Source organism: Pteronotus mesoamericanus, unplaced genomic scaffold, assembly GCF_021234165.1.
Source record: "Pteronotus mesoamericanus isolate MK-2021 breed Mesoamerican mustached bat unplaced genomic scaffold, CSHL_Meso_final contig_22, whole genome shotgun sequence".
Lineage (NCBI taxonomy): Eukaryota > Metazoa > Chordata > Mammalia > Chiroptera > Mormoopidae > Pteronotus > Pteronotus mesoamericanus.
Genome location: NW_026555090.1, coordinates 2,130,113 through 2,147,114, shown reverse-complemented (window position 1 = coordinate 2,147,114; position 17,002 = coordinate 2,130,113). Strand labels below are relative to the sequence as shown.

General features: G+C 49.5%; 1 protein-coding gene across 4 annotated transcripts in view; it reads right to left on the bottom strand.

Annotated features, from left to right (window-relative positions):
• Positions 1 to 8,508, bottom strand: part of EPN2 (epsin 2) — a 77,292-nt gene extending 68,784 nt beyond the window's left edge. For 3 of the 4 annotated variants that reach the window (XM_054571150.1, XM_054571151.1, XM_054571153.1), the window contains exon 1: positions 8,343 to 8,508. The gene's annotated coding sequence lies outside the window, so the exon portion shown is untranslated. Of the gene's footprint in view, positions 1 to 5,307; positions 5,450 to 8,342 lie in introns of those variants that run through there. The other variant, XM_054571154.1, reaches the window with a different exon arrangement.
• Between the last annotated feature and the right edge of the window lie 8,494 nt (positions 8,509 to 17,002).

Below are 17,002 nucleotides of genomic sequence, written 5' to 3'. Positions count from 1 at the left end.
ACCTCAGGGTCTGAAGGAGTTTATGAAACAACACATTCAAGTCCAAACCTCCAGGGCCTCCAAGGAGTGCGGGGCAGGTACTGACACATTGCTGTTTACCATCCCTGGGCTTGGGAACTGCGGGCGATTACCAAACCCTGGGAAAGCGCTCACGCCGGCCAACTCGCACCCTGCGAGATCAGAGAGGGGCCCCCGTTGCCAGAATCAAGCGTTCGCTGCCATGCTGAGGAAGGAGATGCTTTTATTTTTATTTACACGCATCTGTTTAAGACTATCAAGTGCTTCTGTGTGCGTCTGATCCCATTTTAACAATAGCATTACCAGAGGATTTTCAGTCCTTAATTTCCATGTGTCAGTAAAGAACCAATGTGTACCGCTTCAGGGTTACAGAGTAAAAGGAAATGATCCCTTTCCTCAAACTGCAATTTGGGCAATTATTTTCACACGGCTTTACAAACACCAAAAACCTTATAAACCCACAAAGACTTCCTCCTAGACAAATCAACTGGGGTTCCCCCGGCCCCTGCTCCCTCATCCAGGCAGCTCGGGGTCTCAGAATTCTGCGGCCCTGGGTGGGAAGGGGAGGTGTTGTCACAGAAACAGCTTCACGAGGCTCCAGAATCCGACGAGTGGGGGGCTGCACTCAGGGTGGACGTGCATGAGCAGGCTGGGCCCCTCTGCACCTCAGCCTGCTCGTCTGTGACATGCCGGCCTCCCACGGCTGCGGGGCGGGCGCCATGAGGCAGTGGCAGCACCTGGGATGGCCATAGGGTGAGGCAGTGGAAGCGCTGTGTTGGGAATCTGACACAGGAGCCGCAGATACCAGCCGGGGCACTTACTGACCCCTCTGAGCCTGTTTTTCCATGTGGGAGGGAGACCTGCTGACAGGCTTTTCAGAACCATGGTGAAAGTTACACTAAACTCTGCACAGACAAAGCAGCGGAGGGCCTGGCAAACAGGAGACGTTCGAAAACAACTCAGGGCCCACCAACCCCTCCCACGTTTGGTTTTCAAGGACCATCACTGCTGGAGGAAAAACATTTTTTTCTCCAAACTCTAAACAGCAAGGAATATTAAACCAGTCTGAATGTGAGGGGGAGGAGTGACTCCCACTAACGCCAGGGCCATCCCGAATGGCCCCTCCCCGCTCCCCTGCCCTTTCCCAGCTGCGCATCTGAAAGCCTTGACAGCGAGCATCTTGCCTGATGTGTGGGAATGACCTGGCTTTTTGAACAATCCTAAATTTACTGCCTCTTCGAAGGGCACTGACGTCTTACATTCCTCTCATTAAGGAAAACATCCCGACCAACCCCAGAGCGAGGAGGCCTGAGAGCACGGCCCAACGCCAGTCACAGGAGAACAGAGTGAAGACAGCTCTCTGAGAGGCCCAATCCCGAAGTGCCGGCCCGTCTCCGGAGCATCACTGAGGCACCTCGGGCAGAGGGGAACTGCCTGAGGTTCCCCACACAGCTGCCCGGCGCTGCCCTCAGATGCCTTCTCATTTAGTCCCCTGGGCCAGGGTTCCCTGCTCCGCTCCCCAGACCAGCAGCATCAGCAGCACCAGCAGCACCAGCAGCACCAGCAGCACCCGGAAACTGGTTGAAAAGGCACCCTCTCAGGCCTCGCCCAGACCTACTGATTCAGAAACCCCGGGGGCAGAGCCCAGCAACATGTCTGACAGGCTCCCTGGGTAATTCTGACGCTGGGTCTGAGAAACTCCACTACTTGGCTGCCAAGGGGTTATTATTAGCCCCACTTTAGAGATAAGGTAACTGAAGCTCAGTGGCTAACATGCCCAAAGCCCTGCAGCCAGGAGGCCAATATGTACCCAATCAGATTCCAAAGCCATTTGTCCCATGGCCTCTGTAGCGAAGTTGAAGTTGTCTGTACCATTCGGTGCTCTCAGCGATGGAGCCCCCAGGCTGCCATGAGGACATTATCTTAAGAGGTGGGAGTGAGAGGGAGGATGAGTCCTGTACTTAGAGCTGATTAATTATAGAGGCTGTTAAACCCACATCATGCATCAAGCCTCGATGGCCGGCAGGCCCTCAGGGTGAGCCTGCTCCTCCCTGCTCCATTTATCAGTGGAGTTGCCATCAAGAGAAAACGGGGAGTCCCTTCATTTACAGCCCTGTGTGCACCCCGTTCCTGCCCTGCTTTGAACAGGAAGAAAATGAAATCACCCGCTCTGTCTCCAGAGGGCTTGAAAGTGCAACCCGGACGCTGCCTAGACCAGGACCAGCAAGAAGACTCTGTGCCCAGGCAGGAAGCGGGGTCCCGCACCTGGGCACGCTGAGAATGAGTCACCAGAAAAAACCCAAGGGGCACACACAGGGCACCTTTTAACAAGGATGTGGATCTGGTGCAAGGGAGGCAAGTCTTTTTTCTTTCTTTCTTTCTTTTTTAAATCAAACCCTAAATCTACCATCCATCTGTTCAAGCTGTCCCTTAAATTCTTGACATGTAGTGTTTTCATAGACCATTACATTAGAAGAAAGAAATCTCCTCATTCACAATTCCCAGCCTTCTAAATACAGTTGGTGGTGATTTTCTGATCACGAGCTCATCGTATAATTTAAATGAGGACCCACGGTACTGGGGGCTTTCTACAGGAGCTGGAGGCGTAGGAGGAGCCCAGGTTTGGGAATCACAGATCCTGGCCATTCAGTCCCTCAGAAGTCACCCGGCCTCTTGCAGCACTCAGCAGGCTGCGGTGGGAAGGGGCGGCCCGCATGGCAAGGGACGCCCCGCTGAGCCGTGGGCGCATCTGTGGAGCGCTCCGTCTCAGGGGCACACCTCTGACCACGGCTGCAGACGCGTTCTTTGGGTGAGACCAATCTTCCCTGGATAAGGGTAGAAACGGTTTGCAATCCATTATTGGGAAAGTTCCTGCTATGTGCTTTCATTATTCTTGCTACATTCATTTTATCTGTATATAAATGTTTTAAGCAACCTAAGAACAAATGTAGAACATGCAGTAAAATGGATTGCTTGACCTCATTACCTCATGTATATGAGGCACAGCAATAAAACAAAAAGAAAAACCCATGTATTTAACCTTTTTTAGGGTTTTGGGGGTCTTTTTGTTGTTTTGTTTTGTTTTTGCTTTTATGATTTTTTTTGGAAACTGGCCTAACATGCATGTGCTATAAAAATAATTAACAGGGAGTCCTGACTGGTGTGGCTCTGTTGGTTGGGTGTCATTCCACAGGCAAAAGGTCGCCACTTTGATTCCCAGTCAGGGCACATGCCTGAGTTGCAGGTTTGGGCTCTGATCGGGCACCTACGAGAGGCAGTCCATTGATGTTTCTCTCTCCCGTCAATGTTTCTCTCCCTCTCTTTCTCCCTCTTTTCTCCTCTCTAAAAATAAATAAATAAAACCTTAAAAAAAGTTAACAGGGAAATAACTGAGATGGCTAGCTTTGTTTAATGTCTTATGAAATTTTCATGAACAATCTAAGGATAATGGTTAAGAACACACGTGTAAGTTCATGTAAGTGGAATAAGTTTTACGAATGAATTTTTCAACTACGTCTCTACAGCTTTTCATGTAAATCAGTCTTTTGGTTCTGAAACTTCTCTAATGGAAATTGTACATTTTTGAAATTTATTCTTTATTTCCCCTTGGCAGCTAATGGGCTTTTACCAAGTTTAAATACAAAGTTTATCAAAACAAAATACTACTAATATAATCACTATTGCTTCCAAGCACATCCTATACTCCCCCCGCTCCCTCCCAAAAGAAAGGTGCTGGGTTGTTTTTTGTTTTTCAGAGGTGGGGGAATTGACTGGGAAAAAGTAATGTGTTCCATTTAAAGTTTTAGTTATGATACTTACTAATTTCAGAAACCACAATGTTCTTGGCCCATCACGACATGGGGTAGCATTAACTGTTAAGTTTTGTTTCCAAATAATTCTTATTTTGAAGAATTTCTTCATACTCTTATAGCCTGTCTTCAGCTTTGAGCCTTTATCCTATTTGTCAGGTGTACAAGATTACCTTTTTTAGCCTTCTGTCTTGTCACCAACCATTCCTACTTGGTAGCCATGTACTTGGAAAAAAAAGCCACATGATCTTTGTGGCTCCACTGAATGTCTAAGGAAACCCTGCTTCCTTTGCTTGCATCCGACAAACTCTCTCCCTCACCGTATTTACTGCTGCAAATCTCTCATTAGCTGATGCGACTCTGGTCTGTCCGTTTGTAAGCGCTGCCTATCCTGAGTGGTGTGTCACTGTCTGTCTGCCTTTAAATCCTCCTCTTCCTCTCTTCTTTAAGTAATGGGGCTAAGTTGTATGCAAAGCTCACCCTACAGATTACTTCCTCAGTGCCCTGCAAAAGCACCAAACAGAAATACCATTTTAAAAGGGGTGCATTTTTTTTTCTTTTAGAATGTAAGCTCCCCCAGAGCAGGGACAATGTTTTCTTATATGTTCTATTGTGCTTGGTACACCATAAATACTCAACAGATATTGCTGATGCGGGGTTGGGGGTAGTCATCTAACCTCTCCTCTGGACCTATATGTTGATGTAAGAACAAAATAAAACTTTATGTGAAAAATAAAAGGCTGCTCTAACAACTTTGCATTTCAAGATATCAAAAATTTAACTGCCTTAGGTAAGGTCAAACAAGTCCATAGGTAGATGCCACTGTATACACTCACTTAACCACCTATACATTTATTTCACTGTTTTTGTCTTCTAAGTTTCTATTTTTAGACACGTTGAACAAGCTAATTAAGACCACAGAAAATTCCACTGACTAACTTATCAGAAAGCTTGTCAATTTTCAAAAACTCAACAGATGGATGTAAACAGTCACTTTAACAGTGTGCTTTCTCCCACCCTCGCCATCCTTTTTTTTAAGTAAGTATTTATTTGGGGTATGGAATGCAAATTTCTTTTCCTTTTTTTAAATATCTATTTCTTTATTTTTTAGAGAGGAAGGGAGGGAGAAAGAGAGGAAGAGAAACATCAGTGTGAGAGAGAAACATACACTGGGTGCCCCTTGCATGTGGCCAGATGGGGGACAGAACCCACAACCCAAGCATGTGCCCTGACTGGGAATGGAACCCACGACCGTTTGGTTCACAGGCCCGACACTTAACCAACTGAGCCACATCGGCCAGTGCTCACCCTCACCAATCTGAATCACATCATTTCGCAGTGTCAGTCTATTGTCAATTTGCAGTAGGGCTTTAAGCAAGTCTCTTTGTTCCTGTGAGACTGGGTTTTTCAAATGAGGTAACAGGTATAATAATATTTTGGAATCCAGCAGACCTGTTCAAATTGCAGCTCCACTACTTACTGGGTGAGTGACCTTGGGCATATGGCCTAAGCCTCTGGGCCTCAGTTTCCTCATCTGCAGACATGAGACTACTGGACAAACAGCAGTGGTTTCTGCAAGAACACAGAACAGTGGAGCCCATAGTAAGATCAACGAAAGGTCGCTCCCCTGCCCCCAGGACGACTTACTCATACCCCAGACCTTTGCTGAGGACCTGCCATGCATGTGTCAGAGACAGAGCTGTGTGCTGAAGAAGCAAAGAAAGACGGAACAATCACAGATCTCAAAAAATCACAGTATCACAAGGGCCCCAGATACACAGACGACGTGGTAAGTGCTCCATCAGACTGCTCGGCGTGGTGAGGTCTGAGAGCGAAGACTTGGGAGGCCCAAACACTGTGGAGCCGGCTGGCAAAGGCTTGGCAGAAGTTTGTTTAAACTGAAGACAGGAGTTGAAAGTCCAGCAGAAAACTGAGAATAAGACGAGATAATTCTTTATAGACTCTCTAACCTCAAATCCCCCAAATCCAAGCCCTTTGATTTCTTCAAGGCTCAGAGCCACCAGGTACTCATGCCATAAAAGGACAACTGCCGCGGTCATCCACACCCCACCGATCCAACAGGACCGTTCTGGGGGACAATGAGAACAACTGCCAAAAAGCTTTGCAAACTTCAATGTGCTTCCCAAGAATGTAACAATGACAATCCCACCCATGAAAATCTCTTAGCACTTTAGTCCGCAAAGAACTGAAAGCTGCCACTCCTCCTGATGAAATGGAGAAGAAGAAATGAGGGAGTAAGGGAGGAGGGGCAGAAGCAGCAGCAGAAGCTGCCACCACGTACCCTTTAAGTTCAGGAAAAGCCAAGCCATAAAACGAAGCAGAGCCGCAAACGCTCTTGAACTGCTTCTGCAGGACTGGTCAGAATCCCAACTCTCAGGAAACCCATACCTATTCCAATATGGAATCCATAAAGAGGCAACTGAATTTCTACAGAGAATGTCTACAAAGGATGGGTCATTTTTCAAGGCTGCATACACCATGCTAGCTAGGTAGGTTTCACAGCTTGAAAGTTTTACATTTCTTCACACCTCACACAGGTGCCTGGCACAATACGCCTTGCTGGGAGAGTTCTCCACAGAACTCCCTTACCCACCAAGCTCAGGGTGCAGGGAGGCAGGCAGCTTGTACAAGCCCAGAAGAAATCCGTATGTCCCGCAGGATGATCCAGACTCACTCCCGGTCCAGGGGCTTGAAGGGCGCAGTCTGGAGTCATGCCTTACAACAATTCGCACTTTACCAAACTCTTTAATAGCCACTATCCCATTCAATGCTTACAAAAGAATAGCCCAGTGAGACTGGTAAGGACGACTACCCCAATATTAAAACTGAAGAAACAAGTAATTTTTTTAAATGTAAAAATAAAAATATAGGTAAATAAGAGATGAGAAGATCTCAGTGGTTTCTCCAACACAATCAGTTGCTCAGAACACAAACGCTGGAACAAGTGGATTTCTGAAACTGTAGTCCCTTTAGATGTTTAAATACAAATGAAACTTATTTAGCACAAACTCAATCACTGCTGTGCAAGACTCGGTGTATGGTTTTGTCAGCACCTATGGTCTGGTATCCAGAGCTACATGATGTACATATAATTGGAGGGCAGGAGGGGGAGAGGAGGGCATGGATATTAAAACTCACTCTTTAAAAGCACTTTAACCTCCTATTCCAATTCCTTCTTTACAGGGCATATTCTGGAGATAGAAATTAACTTACTTCTCATTTTTTTCCTGACCATTTTCTTGTGTGAATGGTAAAAATAAAAGTGGAGGGATATAATCCTGAACATCTCCTTCTTAAAAAAGAAAGAAAGAAAGAAAAAGAAAACACAAAAAAACTCTAATGCCATGAAGAGAGCCCTGGAGGAGGGAGCCTGTAGTTCTGGCACTGACATGGAATCGATGTGTGACCTTGAGCAAATCACTGCATCTCTGGGTCTCAGTTTTCCCCATCTCAACTCCGAAGACGGTTAAGCCTCATCCTGTCTTCAAGCACAGACCAGATGCATTCCCAGGGCAGCAAAACTGTGAAGGGGCCCCACGCTGAGCCCCTGGGCTGAGGAATGGCCTTTCGCAGGCCCCTGCTGGGGTTTCTGGGGAGAGCAAATAGCCCCTTCCGCAAAGCCACTTGGCCAACTCCAGGGCGCAAACAAAAACCTGTTGGCAAGGGCTCCTTTAGGAAGGACCAGCCTCTCCCGACGCGCTCGGCTCCCGGGGAGCCGCCCCACTGGGAAAGAAAGGAAGGGTCTCTTTCCACGCAGACTGACTGAAGAGTCGGGCCCCCACGCACCCATTCACCCACCCCGATTGGCCCATCAGGACCGCCGGGAGGGGTCTCTGCCATCCCACGCGGAACAAAAGGCAGCTGGAGCCCGGCTCTGCCGCCCCCGTCCCCGCTGTGCTGTGGGGGTGGGGAGGGAGGCTGGTCCCTCGGGAGGGGAAGGGGGCCCCGCTCCAGCCCGAAGGAGAGCAGCGTCGGGCCGGGATCCTGGACACAGAAGACCCCTCCCCGGATTCCTGGAGGGATGGGGTCCGGGCTCTGCACGGGGGCGAGAGGGAAAGCAGCTTCGGCTTCGGAGAACAGGGGCGCCCGCGCCGGGAGGGGTGGAAAGTGCTCTGGAGAGAACGGGCGGGGTTATTCCGAGCTGAGAGGTAGAGGGTGAGGGCCAGGAAGGGCTCCCGGAGCTGGGGCAGGATCCCGGGAGCGCCACACTCCCGGGAGGGAAAATGAAGAGCTCTCAGATAGGAAAGGTGTATGTGTCCGTGTGTGTGTCGGGGGCGGGAGAGGGTCCTTGCCGTGGAAAGAGGGATCCAGATTGGGAGGGGGCCGTGCTCGAGTCTGTGGGGCGGGGTCTGGTTGGAAAGAAGGGGGTCCCGCAGAGGGGCAGACCCAGCGGGGGCTGCAGGGGTGCGCGTCTGTGGGGCTGACTCCCGGGGAGTCTGTGTTCTGAGGGCGTCCGCTCCTGGGGGAGAGGGTGGGTCCCCGAACCCAGCTCACCTTCGCTTCTTCGGGCCGGCCCGGGTGCGCGGCTACGGCCGCCAGTAGCGTTGGGGAGGCGGGAGCGACCGGAGCCGGGGAGCCGCCACAGCCGCCGCCGGCGCCACCACCACCGCGTCTAGCTCCGTTTGACACCCACACACCAGCCAACATGGCGGCCGGGAGGGGGCGCGCCGGCTGCGTGCGCGCGCCCGCCGGCCCCGCCCCTCGTGCAGCTCAGGCCCCGCCCCGCGCCTGCCGCCCAGTCCGGTAGCACCGCCCACGCCCCGTCCCCAGCATCCTCCATCCCACCTTCCAACCACCCTACGTAGACCGTCCCACAGTTGGAACCTAGAGCGGAATGCGCTAACCAATCCCCTAACCAACCCCCCAACCCCGACACACGCGTCCCGACTATCCCAAATGACACACATACCTGGCAAATCCATATCCCAAAACCATGCACTCGGCAACCTTCACGCAGGTCCCCCACATATCCCCTCCACCCTATACACATCCCACAACTCCTCGCCACCCTCCCACATGCACAGAGACAGCCGCGTCCTAAGCTAAAACTCGCGTTCTCGCCCTTGCAATACGCACTTGAGAGCATCGCGGGGACCGGAGGCCTCTTGGCAGGAGGCACCTGGGCTGGGTGAGGGGGATGCCTGGGACGCTGGCCACGCTTGGTTTGTTGAGCTGAATGGTGGGACCAAAAGTGTTCACTTTAGGAAACTTCACTGATGTACACTTTAGATGTGTGCATTTTAATATACGTGTGTTATACTTTAATGAAACACACAAAATTATTCTGAGAAGGGATACATGGTCTTTACTAGTCTGCCAAAGGGGTGGTGATGCTAAAAAGGTGGGGCCTCTTGGCTCACCATAGCCCCGGCCGGAGGGGTTACTAGACACCCCCGATGCAGCCTTGCCCCTCCACACGGCCTCACAGTCTCAAAGTAGCAACAGGAACTGCCTCTTTGCTTAGGTTTCACCAGCACCCACAAGACACCTACTAGGTGCCCAGGGTGGTGCTTGGCACAGAAGGAAACAAAGGCAAAGCTGGAGAAGAAGAGATTCTCAGGACCTCACAGCTGCAGAGCCTGTTCCGCTGGGGCGGGCACTGCAGAGACTCCTCGCAGCAGGGTCTGGGGAATGGATCAGGGCTTGCTAGGTTGGCAGACAGCACCATCCCTGCTGCCCAGGTCACATCAACACTATGCCAAACTCTGGTGTCAGGGAAGCTGTGTCCAGAACTTTCACTCTGCCCTCACTCGCTAAGGGAACTTAGGCAAGTCTCTGCACTTCTCTGAGCCTCAGATTCCTCCTCCCTGTGAAGGAGCCAGATGGACCAAGGCATCCCTTCTGTTCTCTGAAGCTGGATCTAGACTAGACTTCCCTTCTCTGGCAAAAGATATAAGCAGAAGGAGAGGGAGAAGAGGGAGAGAAACTAACACATTTGCAAACCCACACAGCCATTTTCTCTTTGAAAAGTCCCACGCTGGTTCTGAATGCTAGAAACTCCAAAAGCTTGCTGCCCTCCCAGGGCTCCCTGTCCCTCCCACTGCTCAGCGTCCCTTCTCCCCTAGGAGCGTGAACTAAGTCTTAAGTTGCCTGCCTTGCGACGGGAACCCAAGCTCCTGGTCCCAGAGAAGGTCCTCAGCCAGCCCAACACTCCTTGTAAACCACAGCTCTTTGCTGGTCCTTCCTGGCCCTTCCGGGAGAGAAGAGCTTTACCTGAAGTCATGGCCCCCAGGCTCAGAAGGTCTGCAGCTCCCGGTGAATTACGACATCACATACCGGGTGCCTGGTTCAGGCTTGAGTGCTTTACATAGATTGGCTAAACCAGCACTGCCTGACCCCATGTGCAATGATGGGAATGTTCTCTAGAAACGCTATCCACCTGTGGGAACTGAAATATGGTTAGTGTGACCAAGGATCTGAATTTTTAAGACCTTATTTAACTTTAATTAATAAATTTAAATAGCTAGATGCTGCCACACACTGAACAGTGCTGGCTAGAAGGGGAACATTCTTTTTTTTTTTTTTTAAGATTTTATTTACACATTTTTAGAGAGAGGGGAAGGGAGAGACAAAGAGAGGGAGAGAAACATTGATGCGAGAAACATGGATCAGTTGGCTGCCTCTCATGCGCCCCCACCAGGCACCAAAGAGCTACCCAGGCATGTACCCTGATGGGGAATCGAACTGGCAACCCTTTGCCTTGCCTAACTGAGCCACACCAGCAAGGGCAAGGTGAGCATTCTTTTTGCCCACATTTTATAGACCAAGAAATTGAGGCTTGGGGAGATGCCGGCTCTCGGTCACCGAGGCTGATTTTCCTGCACGTAAAACCCATTCCTTCCCCCACTTAGCTAGCAAGTCTTCTAGTCACAGAGATAAAATGCAAGCTTTGGAAAGAGAACTGGATGCAGATAAAAAGATGATGAGCCAACTACACCCCAGGAAGCGAGTTGGAGGGCATGAGATTGAGCTGGGCTGGGGAGTGGGGAAGGGTCTCCAGAGGCTGGAAGACCATCATCCATGTGCAAGATCAGAGAGATCATTTTTTCATTCCTCGAAATCATTTCTCCTTCCTGCGCCCCCTTTGAAACATATCACCCTCTCTCACTTCCCTTTCTCAACGCAGCCTCCTGAGGAGCCTCAAGGTCAGCAGCTCTACTCGCATTTTACCAGTGAGAAATCAGAGGCAGCACATTGCCATGCTGGGGTTCACACCCCGGTCCTGCCGGTCCACAGCATGCACGCAGTCTTGTGGCGGAGGGCGCCGGGTAAGCCAGACACTGTCCAAGCCCAGGACACAGAGCTACAGCAGACGCTCAGCTGCCCTTGCTAGGATCTGGAGGTTGGTCCCAGATGCATAATGAGGCAGAGTGATCGGGGCTGGCTCGAGTGCTGTGTCTCAGACTCAGAAAGAAAGGGCTGTGCAAGCCAGGGATATCTCTGGAGTTGGGGAAGGAGGGCTTCAAGGGGGGAAGAATTGTGGGCAGGGAGAGAGGATGTGCTGAGTGAAAAGAATCACCGAGTAAAGGTGCAGAAGGGGGTCCTGGGGGTGAACCCTAGATTCAAAACCATATCCAGCAGAAAGAGCCCTGTGCTAGAAATCCGAAAACACCTAACTTCTTGTCCACTGATCTGTTACTTGACCTTGGCCATATCACTGCTCCTTCCAGGCCTTAGTTTCTCCACCTTAGAATCTCTCCCACCTTGTAGGATTACACTTCAGTTCAGAATGAAGAAGCAGAGGAGAAATACTTTGGAAACTGTAGAGCCCTCAATGGGTGTTAGTAGTGATTCTTATAACATACAGAGACGAAGCTGTTCTGGCCCCTGTAGGTGCTGGAAGTCTAAAACGGCAGAGGAGTCATGAACACGAGCAGGAACTGAAACTCTGAAGTTACACAGGGAATCTTAAGAGGAAGGGCTGTGAGAGCTCAAGAAGGAAATTTGCTTCTAGTTTGTGGGGAGAGAGTAATCAGAGAAGACTCTCTGGGAGTGGAGGCACTGGAGCTAGGAAACGGTAGTAACACGAGCAATAACAACAAAGTAGTGAGCAGCTGTGCAAATGCTTTGCATAGGTTATCGCGTTTCCTCTTCATCACAACTCTGAGTTTGAGACCATCACTGTCCTTAATTTACAGATGAGGTTCATGATCACAAAGCTAAAAACTGGCAATGCTGGAAAACCCAGGCCAGTCTGATTTAAAAGCAAACTCCTGGGAAGAATTTGAATAGGCTGAGAGAAGAGATTCCTCTTCCACTCTAGCCCCAGGAGTTGGTGTATAACCGAGGCTGAGCCAATCAGAACATCTCTCCCCAGTCATGGTGATTGGCTCAAGAATGGTCACATGACTTGAGACAGGCCAGTGAATCTAAAACCACGACTTCTGTAGAAACTATTGAAAAAGGGACACTTGTCTTCCCATCAGGTTACTGAGCTAGTGTAATTTAAGCCTAGCACAGCTCCACACTAGGAGCCAGGCTGAGAATGAAGACAACACAATGAGGGGCAGAGATGAGAGAAAAGACAGATTTCTGCTGCCATGGAACACTTTGAACCAGCCATGGCTGAAGCTTTCACCTTGGACTTTTTGGCACACAAGCCACTACATCAGTTGGAGCTATTTTGATAGAAAACCCAATTTAAATCGGCTTAAAGGATAATTGGAATCAATTGGCTCATTTCACTAAAATCTCAGAGCTGGGGCCTCAGGTGCAATATGACCCAGGTCCTGCTCCATGCCTTTGATGTATGCTTCCTAGGCCACCATTGCTCCCTTGGCTGTGTCTTGACTGGCTGTAAACTGGCTGCAGCAGATCCACGCTCTACAGCGGTAGCCACCCCGCCCAGAAGAGGCAGTGTCTCCATCTCCCCACCAGCAAAAGAATCCCTGAGGTCTGCTCTGACTGGAAGAACTGCCCATCCCTGAGCGACCCTGGGGAGTCCGATGTGGAGCATGAGGAATAAGGGTGACTGGCTTAGGCCCATCGGGCTGGCCCAGGAGTCGGGGGCGGAGTCACAGAGGGACACAAACGCTGGGAGGCGTGCAGCAATGCCCGCCACTCTGGGGAACCTCCTTTTCTCCCCCCGCCGGCTGACTTAATTTTCATCTCTCTACCCACATTCAGGATAGTAACAATCAACCCCATTTCCAAAGAGTTTTCATTTAATTTTTTGACATCCCCAGTCTTTATGCTTACAGTATTTACTAAATCAATCAATAAACTGTTCATTCTGCTTGGGACTTACAGAATGCCTTCCATACCAAGCTCTCATCGCACCTCAGAAACAGGTTCCCGGCCTCCCTGCCCCCCCATCAGCTTGCCTCCCAGGGCATCTTGTGTGATTCTGAAAACACAGCAGCCACTTACCGTATTTTGCTGTATATAATGCACACTTTATTTTGCCCAAATTTTTGAGGGAAAAATAAGGATGGGCATTATATATGGGTAGTGCCTGAAATACTTCACATCTGTTCTTGTATTTTGCAATTATTTGTTACATAAAATTTCTTATACCATAATATGTTACAAAATAAATGCTAAAATTCCTTTATAATACAAAAAAATAAGTATATAAATATTATTAATTAATTAAAAAATTAAACAGATATTTTTTCCTGGAAGTGTGGGCCAAAAATGTGGGCACGCATTACACACGGCAAAAATACAGCACTATACAGTTTCTACCCTTGCCACGTTTCTGTTCCTTATTGACCATGCAGCTTCAGGCTTTCCCCTCTAGCAGTGAAGACTCCAAGCAAGGAAGGCCATCTTTTGAAATGTTTTTTCGGGTCTACAAGGACTAAACATCTCACACACACCACTTCAGGGGACAGTCACCAGCACCCTGTAAGACAGGTGCTCTTGTGGTCGTATTTTTCGGACACGCGAAGTGAGCGTGGAGAGCACAGGCGCTGGTGGCCGCTGCTGAGAGGCAGGGCTGAGCTTCCCACGGGAGCAGGGCCCTCACAGGGCCCCTCCTCAGAAAGGTGCACACTCCCCTTCTCTCAGAGACTTGCGCTCGGCCAGGAGAGCCGCAGGACCCTGCTGGCCTCAGAAAGGCACACTGTTTGCTTCCTCAAAAAGTTTGCAGACAAGTTGGACACACTCCACCTTCATAAGCTTTCAACTTGGGTCAAGAGCTGAAATATAACCACTCAAAACGATAACACAAAGAAGTCTGCCCAGAAGAGCAGCATTTGCGCTCAGTCTGTAGGGACGGCGAATTATTAGCTATGCAGAAAGTAGGGGAGAGCAACCCCGGGAGGGGGACAGGCTGAGCAAAGACCAGGAGGTGGGAAATCACAGGCCAGTGGTGCAGCTTAGCTGGACTGCAGGATGCCTGCAAGAGAGAAGCAGGGGTGACTCAGGAGAGAATAGCTGGAAGGGGCTATGGACACATATATCTGTGCCTGCTCTGCAGCTGTAGAGATCAGCCCTCCTCCTCAGCAGTCCAGGGTTGGGCATATCCCTGGCTGGCCAATGAGAATGTATATCTACATGGCAATAGTGATTGGTTCAGTGGTAGCATGTGACTGAAGCCAAACCAATAAGAGCTTTCCCCAGGATTTTAGACAAAAACAACAGGCAACAGGCCGCTCTCTGTGTCTGAGATTATAGGTGCCAAGGACCACAGGCCTGGGGCTGCCTGGGGCCCTATTTGTCATCCCACAGAGACAATTCTTAACACCCCCAGTTCAGATCAGCCCAGAGAAAAAGGCGGCCAGAGCTGTTGGGCCAGGCTGGCCTCATCCTACCGTTTTAGAAGGACACTGATGCCTCAAGCAAAGTTCTCTTTTGAGAGAAATCTCAGTCTTTATTTCCTTTTCCTCTTCTTTCTTCCATTTATTTATACTCCTTCTCTCTTTCGCTTTCTTTCTTTCCATATTTTTCTCTTTGTTTCTCTCTCTGCTTTGTATTTTTTAGTAAATATCTTTAAAAATAATCCAAAAAAAATACATGCACACATTTTACAAATACCTGGCCAGGACTCTTCAAAACTTCAAGGTCATGAAACACAAGAAGAAACTGCGACCAGTGAGAGAAGACTAAGAAGACAATTCAGTACAATGTGGTGTCCCAGATGGGGTCTCACTACAGAAAAGGGGGATTGGTAGAAAAACTAGTGAAATCTGAATAATGTCTGTGGCTTAGTTAATAGTTTTGTAGCAATGGTAATTTCTTAGTTTTGACAAAGGGACAATGATAATATACAGCAATTAGGGGACGGGGGTGGAGGAAAACTCTCTTGTGTTATATTTGAAACTTTTCTGTAACTCTCAAATCACTCCAAAGTAAAAATGTTTTTCTCAAAAATACATGCAGAGCCTGGCCAGTGTGGCTCAGTTGGTGGAATGTTGCCCCATAAACTGAAAGGTTGTGGGTTCAATTCCTGGTCAGGGCAGAAGCCTGGGTTGCAGGTTTGGTCCTTCCCTGGTCAGGGCGTGTACAGGAGGCAACCAACCGATGTCTCCCTCTCACGTTAATGTTTCTCTCTCCCTCCCCGCCCCCCTCTCTTCTCTCTAAAATCAATGAGCATGTCCTTAAGTGAGGATAGAAACAAAATACATGCACAGAAAAAGTTCAAACAGTGTATCATGACATACAGTAAAAAGACAACCACCCCTCCTGCTACCGCCTCAGATCCGCAGCCCCCCACACCCCGGAGACAGCCGCTGTTTGAGTGTGGCAGGGATTCTGTGGGTGCCTGCAGATTTATATACACCCACCCCCACCCTGTTCCACACAAATGGCAACCACCTCTTTTCCCTTAATAGTGTGTTTCTTGGAGATTCTTCCTCTTCAACATAAAGATAACTGCCTCATTGCAATGGCTCAGTGTGTTTATCCTGTTCCCAGTGAACAATGGGCAATACCCCTGCATTCTGCTCGTGTGTCTGTGACCACATGTCTCCGCACACCTATGCAAATGTATCTGCAGGTTCCATACAGAGGCTCTCAAAGATCAATTGCAGAGTTTTGTCTATTGGTTACTGCACGGCCAGGCATCTCCAACCTGTACTGGGTTCTCAGATTCAAAGATGGGATTTGAAGTTTACTTCAAAATTACTTACTATTCAGTCAAGTCCCACCTGCCAGTTGCAGGTGAGATCTCTGAGGATGTGGACACTATCAGCCGACATTCTGTCCACCTGGGAGGGTCTTCCGTTGGATCAACTGCTCAGCGCCTGACCCCCCTGTGTGGACCCCCTGACAGCAGTGTCATCCTCAAAAGTTTGCCCAACAGTCCTTGCTCCTGAAATCCTGAGCCTGCCTTGCAAGGTGGTAGTTTCCTCAAGCCTTGCCTTTGATTCTCTGAGTTACTCCATTTCTTTCCATTACATTTAAATTTCCTTCCATTTTTTCTTTATTTAACCAGAATCCATTTCTGTTGCTCTTAACCAAAGAACCCTGCCTGATACTATCCCCATGTCTGTTTTGACTCATGCAATAATGAATGAACAGTGGTCCCCACCTCGTGCTTCCATTAGTTAAGGGAGGCACCAAGGCCCCTCGCTGTGGTGATGGGCTCCCCATCCTGAGCTCTTCTCTATTACGCCTTGATATCGACTCAGCTCTTAATAAGTACCTCTTGAAGTCATTCTTAAATCTTAGTTTTATTCATCCAGTGCCCTCCCAACCATATTATAGATGTAATAGTAAACCACTTTCTACTTATATCCCATGAAGGTTGCTGTCTTTGATAGCAAGCGGCAGAAAGAGGAGACGTGTCCCAGTGCGGGACCCTGCTCAGCTCCTGGAGAGCCTGGCCTGCAGCACACTCTTCTGTTGGCCACCGCTGGTCATCTTGGGTAAAAGTCCCAATCAAGGCTAAGATGACAGCCAACTCTCTCGGTGTGTGGTCCTCTCTGATGCCAAGGGCATAAAACTGGGAGTCGGAAAGCCGGGTTCAAACCCCAGCTCCTCCGCTCATGAAGCCATTTCGCCTTTCTGAGGACCGAAGTTTTCAAGGAGTCTTGCATGTTTCTTTACCCAGATACTGGGCCCATCACTCAGCCTCTGCCGCTGTCATGTGAGGGCAGTGGGGGCGGGGTGTTCCCCAGCTGCTCTGCTGCTCTGCTCCTCCCTTTCCCTCTGTCGCCAGCCCTCATCCCCCTCCGCCCCAGGAGAAAAAAACCTGAAGGGGTTGGGGG